Raw genomic sequence first — 16,582 nt, 5'->3', positions numbered from 1 at the left:
ATTAAAGCCCTGTATAACATTAAAAGACAGAGTATTTTAAACACCATTAGTTCCACTATGACAAAACCAACTGATTCCAAGAAGGAATCCAGGAATATGAGTTTGTCTGTTTTAATTGAGAGAATCATAGAGTTACCTGCAGTTGTAGGAAATAATAAAGATCCTTTGTATACTTTTCCCGGTTTCTTCCAATGGTAACACTTTGAAATTCTATAGTATATTGTTGCATCCAGGATATTGACATTTTTATCATCTGAAAATAACAATAAGGGAATACAGCACTGTATAGAGTGGTTAGGGACAGAGAGAAGGAAGGTGAACAGACGAGAGGAACCCACATGGTGCTGGAGCTCTCCAGTATCTTACTAATGGTGGGTGTCACTAACAGGTGATAAAACTGTATAAAGTTAATATGCATACACCTGCTCTCCTCCACATAAACACACACACACAAGCAAAGCTGAGTGAATCTGAATACGATTAGTGGATTATATCAGTGTCAATATGCTGATCAGGGGTGAAGATCCCTCTCTCACGTAATACTAGTAACTTGTACCTTCTCTCTTTTTCTTTGTAAACCAGGCAGATGACTACCAACTGTCTTGATCATTTCAAAAACCAAACAGGTTTTGTTGATTTTTTCTATTGTTTTCCTGTTTTCAATATCCTTGATTTCTGTTCTAATTTTTACTGTGGGCTTTATGTTTACTTTCTTCTTCTTTCTCTAATTCTCCAAAGTGGAAACTTAATTTTTTATTTCATGTTTTTCTTCTTTACTAACATATGCATTTAATCTATTCATTTCCTTCAAGATACTGATATACGTTTCATATGTTTTCATAAGTTATATTCATTTTTATTTTACTCAAAATATTTTTCAATTTATCTTGAAATGTCTTTGACCTACAGATTATTTAGAAGTATTTCCAAATATTTGGGGATTTCCAGGTTATGTTTCTGTTGTTTATTTATAGTTAAATTTCACTGTGGTCGGAGAACATACCTTGTGTGATTTCTGCTTTACTTTTATGTGTTCAGGTGTGTCTGTGGCCAGAGTGTGGTCTATCTTGGTGAATGTTTCCTGTGAGCTTGAGAAGAATGTGTATTGTGCAATGGTTGGCTAAAGCATTCCATAAATGTCAATTAGATCTTGTTGATTGATAGTGCTTTGCAGGTCATCTATATCTCTACTGATTTTCTGCCTGCTTCCTCTGTCAATTACTGAGAGAAGTGTGCTAAAGTAGAGCTGGATGAGTCAATGTCTCCATGCATTTTTTTACATCATGCATTTTGATGCTCTATCATTAGGTACATGCTATTAAGGATTGTTATGTCTTCTTGAACAATTATAGTTTCTGATTCCCCTCTACTCCTGATAACTTTCCTTATTCTGAATTCTGCTCTGTTTGAGCTTAATATAGCTACTCTAGCTTTCTTTTTATTATTGTTAACACGTGTATCTTTCTCCATCTCTTTGCTTTTAACCCATTTGAGTCTTTATATTTGAAGAGGTTTTATTTTTAAGCAGCATGCTCTTTGGTTTTTTTTTTTTTTTAATCCACTCTAATAATATCTGTCTGTTAATTGCTGTGCTTAGACCATTCACATCTGAAGTAATTATTGGCTGGGTGTCGTGGCTCACACCTGTATGCTCAACACTTTGGGAAGCTGAGGTGGGAGGATCGCTTGAACCGACGAGTTCAAGACCAACCTGGGCAACATAGTGGGTCCCTGTCTCTACAAAAAAATACAAAAATTAGCCAGGTGTGGCACATGCCTGTAGTCCCAGCTACTTGGGAAGCTGAGGTGGGAGGGTGGCTTGAGCCTGGGAGGTTGAGGCTGCAGTGAGTCATAAGCGTGCCACTGCATTCCAGCCTGGGTGACACAGTGAGACCCCGTTTCTAAAAAAAAAAAATTATTAACCATTGATATATTTAGACTAATATGTTATCTTTTTAACTGTTTGCCTTTTGTTGTCTTTGTTTTTTTAACCTCTTTTTAGTCCCCTCTCATTTTAATTGAACCATTTACATGATTCCATTTCATCTCCTCTCTTAGTGTATTGCCTAACATTCTTTTAAACAATTTTTGTGGTCAGCCTAGAGTTTACACTGTACAAAAAGCTTTATTTCTTGGTCATATTCCATGTCAGTTGCAGATCAGCTCTGGGTAAACTGCAGGTTGGCTGCAGCTCTGTGCCCATCTTTCTTATTCCAGGACTGAGGCTGAAGGAGCAGTCTCCAGTCCATGCTGGTCTCATGCTCAAGAAAAATAGCAAGAAACAGGGAAACACACATGTAGCCCTTAGAGCTACTGCTCAGATATGGCCAAGTCCAACGTCAGCAGGAAAGGGAACCACCTTCTGTCATGGGATGTCACTCGGCTCTCCCAGAAATTGGAAATCCCAGAAATCTCCAGATGGAGATATAGAATCCTCTTACGGGGCAGGCAGAATAAATGCATGTACAGCCTGCACAGGCTCTAACAGAAATGGGGGTTAGTCGGTTGGCTCCCAGGAATGTAGGGTCAGGGCCTTGGCTCACGCTGTGGGCCAAACTCATGGTCCACTCAACAGGCAGGCCCATCAGCTCTGCTTTGCCCAGCCCAGCACAGCAGCCTGCCACCGACTCCATCATTGCAGGGCAGGGGAAGGTTCTTTTCTTTTCTCTTTCCTCTTATCCCAGGAGTTTCTGTGCATTGAAGCGTATCTTGCTTCTCCATTGCCAGATGGTGAGACTGAACAAACAAAACAGATTTGAACTTGTAAAGTTTTATTCAAGGCTAAAGAGTTTGAGGGCTGTTCTGATTGTGGTTCTCCTATCAAGTAGAAGTCCCTCACTGAAATCCACAGAAAATTTTGGAGTCAGTGCTCCTCAGTTCCTCAGTCTGCCATTGCCTCACCAACGCTGATGCTTCAGTGGATATGGGAGTCAGCCAGGGTGCTGGGAAGGAGTATCAGTGACTCCAGAAGTTAGGAGAAAAGGAAAAAGAGGTCATCACAAAAGTAAAAGGAAGAGAGAGAGAAATGAAGACAAAGTCACCAGTCAATCCTTTCTCTCGATGCTCTGAGTATAGCACAGGGCCCCTTTCTGGGAGGTTGTGCAGTCCGAGACAGGGAGACTGGTGCACCCATCCATTCAGCACCGAATGCCTGTCATGAGGGCAGAGGAGCAGGAGCAGCAGCCTGGGCGTGCCGCTGCAGGGGGGTGGTTAACCACTCAGTGAGAGCTGCCTCCGTGAAATGGTAGAAGAAAAAGCCAGACTACAGGAGTTTCCAGAGGGACAGGGTAGGGAGAAAGGGGCAACTCCACTGGGTAGACACAGAATGACAACACCTGTGCCATCCGCCCTCCATGACCACCCTCCAGTCAGCCCCCACTGTCCCCACACCAACTCTGTTGGTGAGACAGGCCCTGCCTTTGTTCAAACTCCCTTTCTGTCAGCCACAGTGTCACTTACACAGGGCTACAAATTCACATATACAAAAGCAAAGTGCTTGAGTCTGTTTGGGCCACTTTAATAAAATACCATAAACTGTGCAGTTTATAAACAACAGGAATATATTTTTCACAGTTCAACAGCCTCGGAAGTCCAACATCAAAGTGGACCTGATTCGGTGTCTGGCGAGAGCCCACTTCCTGGTTCACAGATGGTCCCCTCTGTGTCCTCACACGGCAGAATGGGAAGGCAGCTGCCTGGAGCCTTTCTTTTTCCTTTTTATCTTTATCTTTTTTTTTTTTTTTTTTTTTTTGAACGAGTCTCGCTCTGTCACCAGGCACGATCTCGGCTCACTACAACCTCCGCCTCCCAGGTTCAGGCGATTCTCCTGCCTCAGCCTCCCAAGTAGCTGGGACTACAGGCACACGCCACCAAGCCAAGCTAATTTTGTATTTTTAGTAGAGACAGGGTTTCACCATGTTGGCCATGATGGTCTCCATCTCTTGACCTCGTGATCCACCCACCTTGGTCTCCCAAAGTGCTGGGATTACAGGTATGAGCCACCACGCCCAGCCTGGGTCTTTCTTCTGAGGGTACTAATCCCACTCAAGAGGGTTCCACCTACAAAACCTACTCACCTCCCGAAGCCCCACCTCCAAATACCAGCACACTGAAAATTAAAGCGTCAACACACCAATTTGGGGGAGACACAAACCTTCGGAGCCTAGCACAGAGCTATGCCTCCTGTCCTGTAATTGAACTTAAATCCCTGACTTGCCTGGGGTAGAGTGACACTTCGCTTCTACACAGCTGAGCTGCTTCAGAGCTTTTGGCTTGCCGATCATTTCCAGCTCAGTTACTGGGCCTGGGCCATACCCCCCTCCCCCCACCCACCATGCAGCTTATGCAGTGCTGCCCATTGGCAGCCCAGCCTGTCCTCTGCTGGCCCCGTTCTCTCCGCTGTGGCCCACCCTGGTCTTGGGATATTGCTGACACATGGTGCACAGCCTGCAAGGCCTCTACAGAAATGAGCTCCTTTGCCTTCCCCAAAACCTTCCAGGGACATAGGAATTTCTAAAGTGGTCTCCACAGCAGACAGGGACCAAATAATGTTTCAGAGATGGCGCAGCCCTCCCAAGTCCCCTGCCTTCAGGCACCCTCTCCCACAGCAGCCTGAGCCACTCCCACTCTGACATCATTCACCTTATGGAGAGATTTCCTCTTAGCTCCCCACAACTCAGTTTCCCAGAACTCAGGCCACACCTCACGCAATCATCTGGCCTCTGCCCTCTGGCTCTCCGGCAGCCCTTCCAATCCACCCTCAACCCTGCTCAGAATGTCTTTCTCCATTTTCCTGCCAGAGACTTTCCCTCTGAGATCATGGTACCCTTGTCTGGCTCTCTAACCCAGAGGGGAGGCCCTCAGGATAGAAAGGAACAAACTCAATGGAGCAGAGAGAAAACACGTCTGTTTGTTGCACAGCCATAATGGAAGTGCTGCCACTGACAGATCACCTGTCACACACTGGGGCTTTCAGCATCTCGTCCTATTTCCTCCATGGTGTGGTCAAGGTCGTGTCCAGGCAATCCTGAGTCCACCCTCCATGCGCTACATTTATTCAGTCCTCCCGATGTCTTGCAGGATTCCTGTTGCTTCTGTTCCTCCTAGTTTGAGGTTGTTGTTTTTTCAAAACTTCGACACATGTCTAAATTCTGTTACCTGTAGGGTCCCTTAAATTGCTGCAGGAAGAAAGCCCCCGGCACTAGTTTCTAGGACAGTCTATTTGAGCCCAAGGTCAAATGTGGATTCTGGTTCTGAACCGTAGAATAAGGTCCTGTCGTCCCGTAAACTTGCTGTGGCAGAGACACGAGCGTTCTGCAGGCAGAAGCAGGCATCTCCTTTGAGCTACCTGGGTGGGAGGTGGAAGAATCAGAGGCCCCCTCTTGAGAAAGACTGTGAGACCTGCACAGGCCAGCCAGGCAGGGGAAGGGCTGCTGGGGAGGGGCCCCAAGTATTTCACCACCAGGCCTGTGTCCTTCTTGGGCTATTCACTTCATTGTTTTAAATGTTAAAGATTTTACTTTCTTTATTTTTGGATAGTAAATGCACTCGTTTTTCAAATATTAAATGATACAAAAAGATGTGATTAGAAAGAGGTTCACACCACTGTGCTTCCTTACCCCTCCCTAGTTCCTATTTTCCCATATGTAGTTACATTTCTTCCCTGCTATATAAACCTTTCAAACTTTATTTTTATTTTTTTATTTTTTGAGATGGAGTCTCACTCTGCTGCCCAGGCTGGAATGCACTGGCATAATCCCACCTCAATGCAGCCTCTGCCTCCTGGGTTCGAGCAATTCTCCTGTCTCAGCCTCCTGAGTAGCTGGGAGTACAGGCGTGTGCCACCGCACCTAGCTAATTTCTTTTCATTTTCTGAGATGAAGTCTCGCTCTGTCGCCCAGGCTGGAGTGCAGTGATGTGATCTCGGCTCACTGCAGCCTCTGTCTCCTGGGTTCAAGCGATTCTCCTGCCTCAGCCTCCGGAGTACCTGGGATTACAGGCACCTGCCACCATGCCCAGCTAACTTTTTTATTTTTACTAGAGATGGGGTTTCACCATGTTGGCCAGGCTGGTCTCGAACTTCTGACCTCAAGTGATCTGCCCACCTCAGCCTCCTGAAGTGCTGGGATGACGGGCATGAGCCACCGTGCCCAGTGGATATTACTTTTCCAGTCCATTTTCTCTCTCAGTCAGAGTGGGACATTTCTATTGTCCTACCGTTGTGTAAGAATTCCCTCCTCTCTCCCCTTCATTCTGCTTTAAGACTCTCTAGCTTTGTTTTTCTTTTCATTTTTGGTTACTGTATTTTTCCAATAGAAAGTTCTAAAATTCCCCTTTGGTTCTTCTTTGTATCTTCTCTTTCTGGGTTTAGACTTTCTATTTGTTTGCTGAGACTTCCTATTTTTATCATTCGTTTCAAGTTTGTTCACAATTTCTCACCATTTTGTGATGACTGCTTTACCGTCATATTCAGATCACTATACCGTCTCTGTTAACTCGTGTTCACATCTAATGATGTTTTCAATTCAGTCTGAGACCTGCCTGGTTCTTGGGGTGCTAGAGGATATGTTTATCGGAACTTGGGTGCTTGGGGTATGATGTTACAAGACTCTGGATCTGATGGTAGTTTGGGCCCCCACAAGGCTTCCTCGGGCATCATGGGCTGGAGCCTTGTTTGCTGGTGATGGTGAAAGTCCTGAAGCTCTGCCGCCACCCTGTGGGGCGGAGGCTCCATGCTGCCCCAGTGAGGGGGAGTCCATGCTCCCCGTGTGGTCTCCACTGACCCTGCAGGTGGGGGCCCTGTGACTGCCCAGGGGATGGCAGTGCTGGTTCCTACCCCACCTGCACTTCACCCCCAGGCTCAAGATATGGTGACCTCATTACAGCCTGGCCAGTGGGATATCCAGACCCTACTCATTTTTTTTGGTTGTTGAAGTGGGGTTGGGGCTGAGTGACCACAGTTTTTTCTGTGGTGTTTGGATGCAGTTTCTGTCTTGCTAGGCTGCCCCATTCCCAGTGGTGCGGCTGGAAGGTGCAGCATTTTCTTGCGGCTTTTTTTCTCCATGTTCATTGACATTCCTGGGTTGCCAGCTTTTCCATCATCCAGTCTTGGATGTACTCGGCACGAAGAAAACCCGGGGGACTCGCCCTGCACGCTTCCTCACATCCCGAGGTCCCCAGCCAGCCTGCCTTCTTCTCTCCACCTTTCGGAGTCTCCCTGTGTCTGTTTTATATCTAGTATCCGGGGTGTTAGTTGTACTTAATGGGAGGAACAGGGAAGAGAATGTCTGCTCCGTCTTCCCGAAGGGAACGTCCCTGGCAGGAGCTATTCGTGCAGTTCTGTGTTGAGTCTGGCTCTTTTGTGTTTTTGTTGGTTGCTGTTGTTACAGTGAACATGTATTGCTCTTATAGTTAAATAAAGTATACTCACACCGTTGTTCCACCCACCCCACCCCAGAAGTACCTCTGTGTATCAAAACGTTTGCTGGTTTTCTCCTGGGCATAGTCCTATGCAAGGTCTCCCCTGGAAAATGAGAGTAAAGCCATCCTCTGTGGGGGATTTGCTGTTTGGAATTGAAGACATCCCTAGATGTCCCCTTCCATCTTTAATTACAGCATTATAATTGAACATTTTAATTAAAAGCCAGCCTTGCTTAACAAGTGCTTCCCATGGCTGGATGTGAATAGCTCCACATCTGTGGCGAGCCTCCTTTCCTTCCCCAGCAGCTCCGACACCTGGTTTCACCGGCTTCACCTGTGTGGCCTCCTGGGCTCAGACCCTCCTTCAGCACTCAGTCACCTCAAGGCATTCGGAATTGTAAACTGCCGACCCGAATGAAGGAAAGCAGATGGCCTGAGCCCTCAAGCACAGCACCAGCAATGGAGCACCATGATGTGTGTGCGCGTGTCTGTGTGTGTGGTGTGAGGTTGTGTGTTTAAAAACTGTGGGCAGGTATAGAATTCTTGAAGCTAGTGTTTCCCACTGGCAGTGTTGCCTGTTGCCCCAGGGCCTTCCCCAAGGGCCCTCATGGCTCCCACTGTGGATGTAACTTTGTGCAAACAGAGCACAGTGGCCAACTGTAGACACAGCAGCAGAACTTTCTTGTGGAATGAGCCAAACTACTGAGCCCCTTCCAGGAGTTAGGGCTCGTGGCTAGATGCCTTAGAAAACAGGCCATGAAGAAGATGAGGTTCCATCCTCGAGGGGTTTGGTTTGGGAGGACTGTGTTCCCTCAATCCTCTCTCCTTGAGTTGTCCCTGTTCAGTTAGGTGTGCCTGAAATATAGGGACCCATTATGAGGCTATAATCTTGGGTCTCCTGTCAATTAATCTATAACTAAGGGCAGTTCCCATGTGTCGTCCGTGAAACAGTAACCATGATTGGTGATTTGCTATTAACATTCTTTTGGGTACAGGGCCAGACATTTTACACACCTAATGCAGTTTGATCCATACGGAAACCTTGAAAAATCAGAAGTTCTTTACTTCCCATTTTACATACAAGGAAATTGGGATCCAAAGAGGATGACCTGTTCCTTGTCACGTGGCTGGTCAACCTCAGGTATGGTGGGTTCTAGGGCCAAACACTCTTTCTGCAACCATGAAACACTTCCTCTGCTTTTAGCTTTAGCATCTACCACTGTGCACAGCTTTGAGAAGACCTGCAATTAAAGGTCTGTTGGCCAGGACTGTGGAAACAGGCCCACAATTGAGGAAGAAGACATTTTTTCTAGAAGCAGCCATGCACCTCTCACAATGTCCTATTTCCCCTATAGATGAGCCATTTGACATGTTTCTTATTATATTAGTATTAATTATATATTATATTAGTATTAATTATATTATATTAGTATTAGTATTATATTAGTATTAATTATATTAGTATTAATTATATTAGTATTAATATTATTAATATTAATTAATTAGTATTATATTAGTTTATTATATTAGTATTAGTATTATTATATTCGTTTTTATTATATTAGTATTAATATTATATTATATTAGTATTAATATTCATAAAATGATGCAAGTATGAAGATAAAGAAATAGAATAAAATAAAGGCTAACCATTTATTTCAGAAATAGTCACTATTCGTGACTATACCAGTTATCTATTAGGTTTAAAATTATACTTTAAAAAAATCCAAGAGCTAAAATAGCAGTCATTTTATTATATCTCACTACTTTGCGGGTCAGGGAATTGAATAGAGTTCATCTGGGAAATTCTTCTCTTCCATATGGGGCCACCCAACTTGACTTAATAGCACACAGGTAGCAACAGCGCTGACCTGTAGTACCCAAGTCTTCTTCAGCCACACGGCAGGGACAGCAGGAGGCTGACTCCAGCGGGCAGGGGGCCCTCTCCCCCTGCAGGTGGACTCGAGCCTCTCCAACAGTTGAGTAGCACATCTCTCCTGGAGGAGGGCACCAGCATCCTGATGAACGTTGCCAGTTTCAAGTTATTCTCATGATAGCACACGACAGAATTCCTGAAATGTTAATGATGGGTTCCTATGTGTTGGTAGGAGCTGACTCTAGCACATTCCTGCTTCCAAGAGGCCCAGGGGAAGGGGCAATTCCTCACGAAGGCCTGGAACTGGCATCACATCATTTCTGCTGGTCTCTATCAGTTAAAGCAGGCACAGGCCAGCTCAGATGTAAAGAGAAGGACCATAGACCCCCACATCTCAATAAGAGGGATTTCAAATGATCCACAGCTATCTTGAATGCCTTGTGTGTATGTGTATGTGTATGTTTATGGGTAAGGGTGTAAGTATGTGGATGAGAGTCTGTATGGGCTAGGGTTAGATGGCAAATACTGTTTTGTAGCCTGTTTAATGTGTCACGAGCATGAATCTTTCCATGTCAGTAAGTATTCCTTTGTAGTATTACTTTGGATATGGCAATAGCATTTCACCATCTTGCTTGACTATAATTATGTACTCATTGGTTACATTTTTTCCAATTTCCTACTCTAGCAACATTGCAGTAATGAGAAAAACCTTGGTGTCATCCTGATTTCCTGTGAGAGACTGTTCCGTCACCCCGCCAGTCAATCTCTTTGCCTGTGCTCTTTGCTGACAGTTTGCCTCTCACAATAGACCCTAAAAACATCTTGGAACCATTCAGTGGCCTCCCTTGCAGCTAGAGAATGGACATGTGATGTAGTTCGGGCCGACCGGATGAACAGCTAAGTTGACCAAGACAGTCTAGGAAAGCTGCTCCTCCATGAAAATGAAAGTTCAGATCGTCGGGAGGAAACCACCTCTTCCTCTAACCTTTGGCTCTGGTTGTGTATAAAGTGCCACTTCGAACCCTAGCAGCCACCTTGCTGTCATGAGAGGGGGTAGGGGGTCTGCACGGAGGCCCACCTGAGCCATCCTGTGAGAGTGCCATGAAGCCCTGGAGTTGCCTACCCAAGGGCGTCTCTCTGGATAAAAACAGTCCGTCTTTAGATAGAAATCATTTTCCATGTGTTCTATACTTGCATATTAGAGCATCCTAGTTTTTCTTAAATTCCTAGGTGAAGAAATAACAGGACAACAGAAAAGCATGTGAGATTTTAATCCTTATTGTTAATTCACTCTTGCCTTTGTTCATTTCCTTATAGGCTCATGAATATAAATTTTGCTGTATTTTTGCTTATGTAAAAAATGGGTGTCAATTTAATGGGCAAAATAATGGTGTCTCATTTACATTTGTATTTTTATTACAAAGCATTTGATGTGCTTATTAGTTATCTGTATTTCTTATGATAGGAATTAACCGTGCATATTATTTATGCATATTTTTGTATTGAGGTGTTTATCTTTTTAATGATCACTCAGACCTCTTTAGGTTTGGAGAAGAGTAACCCAGTTCTATTTGATTGAAATTTTTTCCAGAGTTAAATTTTGGTTCTTAATTTTGTTTATAGTAATTTTTATGTGAATGTTGAAAATGTTTGCATAATCAAATCAGCCCTTTCCCTCTTCTGGTTTCTACTTCAGAAGTCCCTCTCCCAGGATTATGGAAATATTTACTTCTGTGTTTTTTAAATACGTCTATGATTATAATCTATTAAAGATGCAAGCCTTTGATCCCCCCGGAATTTATAGTGGTGCGCACCTAGCTTCACTTTCTTGCCCAGCTGTTCAGCAGTGCTGTCAAGGCCCCTTGAGTTTTGTAATATATCCTTTCTCCACTTAGGACCTGCCTCACACTGTGTGGATTGCTCCTGCTCCTGCTTCCAGCCATTTATTGACTTTTTCACATTATCAAACTGGTTATGAGATTAGCAACGAACCCGGCCAATGTTGATGAAAACAGCCTGCTGAAATTGTAAATGTCTAACCGTTCCCCACTGGGAAACAAAAGGACTCTACTGCATCAGTGTGTGTGTTTCTAAAGTGTAGCCTGCCCGTACCTGGGTGGTGACGTTGCCTTGTAGTACCAGATGGCATTTTCTTTATTGACTGTGGTGATCCTTGACCTCAGTCATAAGAAATGGATAGGGAATTGTAAAAACATACCCATATTTCACGGGGAGATGAGAAGTCAGCACTCTTCCCTGTGTTCACCTGTTCCTGTCCCAAACACACACCTCTGCCTGTTCTTTTCCCAGATGTCGTGGAGTTCAGGATTGAAGTATGGACCAGTAACTGTAGAAACAGGCTGTTGAAAAGAAGAGAATATCGACTATCTCCTCTTAAAGGAGGTACTTTAAAGCAATGAAACAAGTCACTTCTAACGAAAATACTTTTTGTATGTGTGAGATGGAGTCTCACCCTGTCGCGAGACTGGAGTGTGATCTTGGCTCACTGCAACCTCCACCTCCCAGGTACAAGCGATTCTCCTGCCTCAGCCTCCTGAGTAGCTGGGACTACAGGCGCATGCCACCATGCCTAGCTAATTTTTGTGTTTTTCATAGAGACGGGGCTTTACCATGTTGACCAGGATGGTCTTGATCCCTTGACCTTGCCATCTGCCCACCTTGGCCTTCCAAAGTGCTGGGATTACAGGCGTGAGCCGCCACGCCCAGCCAACTAAAATACTTTTATGTACAGATTCCGTGTTCCAATAACATACCTTACTCTGTGTTGATGAAGGATATGAATTTGCACTCTCATTTGCTAAACAGTGAACGAATTAATGGACCATTTAGGTTGAGAAAAGTGTCTCATGTTCTGTGGTCTGGCGTGGACTCCATTGCGCGTAAAGAGAAAAGGACTCTCTCCATGCTGAGATCTTATATTGTTTTGTTTTCTACAGAGTTGGATATTACCTGTTCAACATGTAAGCTTCTGTGCTTCATGGTGTTTTAGTGACATCCAGTCATATAGTGTAATGTAGTGTAGTGTAGTGTAGTGTAGTGTAGTGTAGTGAAATTCATCCAGTGTAATGTAGTGTGGTATAGCTAAACATGTTTTAAGTAATGGTAAAAAGTCATCAAATGTGAAAAATGTAGGAAATACCGATCTTTCATAAAATTTACCTATTAATCACTTGAGATATAGTTTAAGATAAAGTCACTAAAGTTTTTTAGCCTTTGTCTTTTCTTGCCCTTATCAAATCTCCTTTGTGTAGTTTAACACAAGCGCCTCCATGCAAGTGCAATGCCTAGAGGTAGCCACGAGGAGGGTCACATTTCTCTACGATAGTGCAATGCCTAGAGGTAACCACGAGACAGGATCTCGTTTCTCTACGATAGTGCAATGCCTAGAGGTAACCACGAGACAGGATCTCGTTTCTCTACGATAGTGCAATGCCTAGAGGTAACCACGAGAAAGGTCTCATTTCTCTACGATAGTGCAATGCCTAGAGGTAACCACGAGGCAGGGTCACATTTCTCTATGATAGTGCAATGCCTAGAGGTAGCCACGAGGAGGGTCACATTTCTCTATGATAGTGTGATGCCTAGAGGTAACCACGAGGAGGGTCTCATTTCTCTACGATCAATGCTTTCCAGCTGGATCCAATCAAAAAAGAAACAGAACATCTCATCACAGAGTTCTTTTCTCCTCTGTGTGGGATTTTTTCCTGGAGCTGACTGCATTTGACCTTTTGGCTCAGTTATTATTGATATCCATGCACGTCGCTTTCTACCATTTGTTAAGAAAGCTATGAAGGCAGTGAGTGTGAGGTTTCTGACAGCAGCCCCCGCCATGCCATGGAAGTGGGTTGTATAGATGCCCACATAAATGGGTAAGAGAAGCAAATCCACCTTCCTGGGTCCATTATGTGAAATCTTAGGTCCTAAAGAGTTCTGCATCTAGTCAACCCCCAGTGGAAAGATAGCATAAAATACACAACAATTTTACTCTCATTCACCAACTATCTTGTTTTTTTACTCCATTTTCATCCTAACATTCATAAGTGAATGAGCATTTTTATTTTTCTCACATTGGGTTTCTATCCACTATAATCTCCTGAAATCGGCCACTGAAGGCCAATATTCACCAGAACATCCTTTTTGCCAAATGTAGGCGCATTCCCTCAATTCCCTTTTGTGCTCATTCCAGGTCAGTCATTATGGATATTGTGGAGATTCTCTTCCCTGGAGAAGCCCTGTGTCCCCACCCCTGACTTCTCACAGTAACTCCAGTCAACGCTTCCAACACTCTACAGTCACACCCACTAATACTGAGCTGGACTCAAAGTCAGCTTGTCCTTAGTGATTATAACATTATCCGTATGCATTTGCCTGTCACGTATGTTGTGCAGCACTTTGGCAGGAGTGTGGCAGGTGTGTGGAGGTTGAAGCCATCCTTCCTCACTGTTGCCCAGGTGGTCGCTGTTCTCACCCTTCTTGTCTGATCCTAAGCCTTCTCCGTGGGTCCTTGCCATTCTCAGTGGCAACAAGGGCAAGGGAGCAATGGAAATCTCAGGATACCTCCGTTTCTAGCAATTCTAGCAAAATTCCTAAAGCCACTCACCACCAGGGTGAGGTCCACCTTCTCCTGGTCCTGAGCATTCTGACCATGCTGTAGAGCAACTTCCTGGCAGTGGAGAGGAGAGCCCACACCTCTAATCATCCGCCCCTATCTCATTTCTACACCAGTGACCCAGCATGGCTCCGTGTCTACACCAGCGACCCGGCATGGCTCCGTGTCTACTGCAGCGACCCAGCATGGCTCCGTGTCTACACCAGCGACCCGGCATGGCTCCATGTCTACACTAGTGACCCGGCATGGCTCTGTGTCTACACTAGTGACCCGACATGGCTCCGTGTCTACTGCAGCGACCTGGCATGGCTCCGTGTCTACAGCAGTGACCCGACATGGCTTCTCCACTCAGAACAGTCATCTTGGCCAATGGCGCAAAGGCCTCCTGAAACCCTCTCCTGATCTCAGACAGTGAGCAGTCACTGAAGACCATTTTCTCATGTTTGTAAGAATGAGGGCCATGTGACCAGCTGGGACTCCCACTGCCAGGCTCATTCCAACTCAGCTAGGCTCCAGAGTGGTCCAGGGCTCAGCTCTTCCTAGGAGCTGCAAAAGTTTGATTTAAAGTAATCTTCTTCGCCATTTTTTTTTTCTTCTGGAGAGCATGCAATTTTTAATCTTTATTGCTGACCAGGACAACTCAGCAAGGCTTGTAAATTATTCTTCAACACTAAATGTCCTGATGATTGTTCTCCTGTCTTCTAGAAAGGTCCTCATGAAATGCAGTGGGCACCCATTTTTCTATGTAGTACTGTGGTTCTTAGTCCAGCATGGTAAAATCTCTGTTCATTTGTCAGAATCCATCAGCGGTGTTCGGTGGCAGGTGAGGGGATCCTGATGCAGGGCCTTTGAGGGACCAACTGGAAGAAACTCCTCTTTCTCTGGGCTTCCTTCTCATTTTGCAGCCATCCCCCGGGTGACCAGGGGTACTGCACCACACACAGAGGACTGTGTAGTTAGGGAATGTGCTCATGAAGTGTTGCATTTATTAGACAGCAGAATAAGCACAGACTTAAAGGGGGCCTTTTTATGTGAACTGACTGTCATAAAATTGGGAGGGGTGAGAAAGACAGGGAGAGAAGGCGATGCCACCGTCTGGGTAGCAGGCAAGAATGGAACAAAGCATGCCACACAGATTTGTCATCTCAACACGCGTCCCATAGCAGAGCAAGCCCTTCCTGTGGGTCTGCAGCTTAGCAAGATAGACACCAGAAACCTGGTCTCCCTAGAAGCAGAGGTGCAGGCATGTGACCTCGGCTCAGCAAGGTCAAGTCCATGAGAACAGGCTGTGGAGTCACTCAAGGCATCACTCTGCCTGCATCCCATCCGCCATCCTCTCCAGCCTCCCCAAGGAACTCGTCTTCCACCCAGTGTCTTCCACCACTTGCCTCTTCTGATTACAACAACCTAGGTGGTTTTCTACAACAGTAGAACTCAGATTTTAACTGGTGCAAATCAAAAGACATTCTCTCCCACGGATGCCTGCACTCAGAAGTAGAATTGTAAAAGTGCATTTACAGAAAGTTGATGTCACCCATGCACCAGAGTCACAAAGGGCTCTGGAGTGACTCATAGTCCCAAGAAGGCCTCCCAATGGAAACTTGCTGGGGCACTGCTAGACTTTGGGCTCTGGAGGCAAGAGCTGTGTGCATACAGCAAGAAGGTCCCAGCACCCAGTGTGGAACCTGGCACAGAGGAGACGCTCAACAAAGAGTTGCTAAGCTAAATGACTGGGGCAGAAGGGAGATAAATGGGCATCCCAGCTGGGTGGGAGAAGGCAGGGAAGCAGGTAAGAAGCGAACTCTTTCCTTAGTAGTATTACTCTCCAAAACTTCATTTCCACCAAAGGGCTAAATCTAGTCCAAATTATTCTCTTCTACTACATTAGACAATGCAGGTGTAAAAAGGGTAGAAGGCAAGCCAAGGAATGAGGGGCTGAGTTTACTCTGATTCTTTTTCAATCATAAGCAATACCAATCCCACTGTTAGTAAGTCAACCAGTAAAGCCGTGCAGTGTATTCTCAGCACAGCACAGGGAGACATGTGCTGTACTGTGCTTTCACGATCATCAAGTTCATTACCTGTGATGCAGTCACAGAGATAGGCCTTTGGGAAGATTGAGAGCCCTCTCTTTCACTATTCCTGTTACTGTATTGGGTAACAATTCTCCCAGATGATCTGGAATTTTAAAACAGGCTGCAATGAAGACAGAGTATACAAGGCTCCTTCCTTTACCCCATGCCTATAAATTTAAGATTTCTACCTCCAAAGCTAGGAAGGAAGGAAGAAGAGACCATTTACTGGACAACATTTGTCGAACAAGCTAGTTTTGGACAGTTAATATCTAATCGTATTTACTCTTTCCGTGACTCTGTGATATCCATATCATCAACATCATCATCATTATCATACTTTTTAAGAGAAGCTAGAAAAGTTAAATATCCTATGGTTGCATATCTAGCAAGTAATTAAGGAAGGTAGATTTGAACCATGGCCTCCGGTCCCTTGTTCTGAGCACCACTGTGACTCCAGGCTGCTTCCAGAGGCATTTTCCAACCTGTCCGCCATTTTGTAATAGGCACCATGTCCCATCAGACTAAGCCTGGGACGTTCCTGCATTTTAATCCAAGCAATTCCAATCCTAGCTGGGGAAGGAG

This window comes from Macaca mulatta, chromosome 12 (genome assembly GCF_049350105.2).
Source record: "Macaca mulatta isolate MMU2019108-1 chromosome 12, T2T-MMU8v2.0, whole genome shotgun sequence".
NCBI lineage: Eukaryota > Metazoa > Chordata > Mammalia > Primates > Cercopithecidae > Macaca > Macaca mulatta.
Note: the sequence above shows the minus strand (reverse complement) of the source record.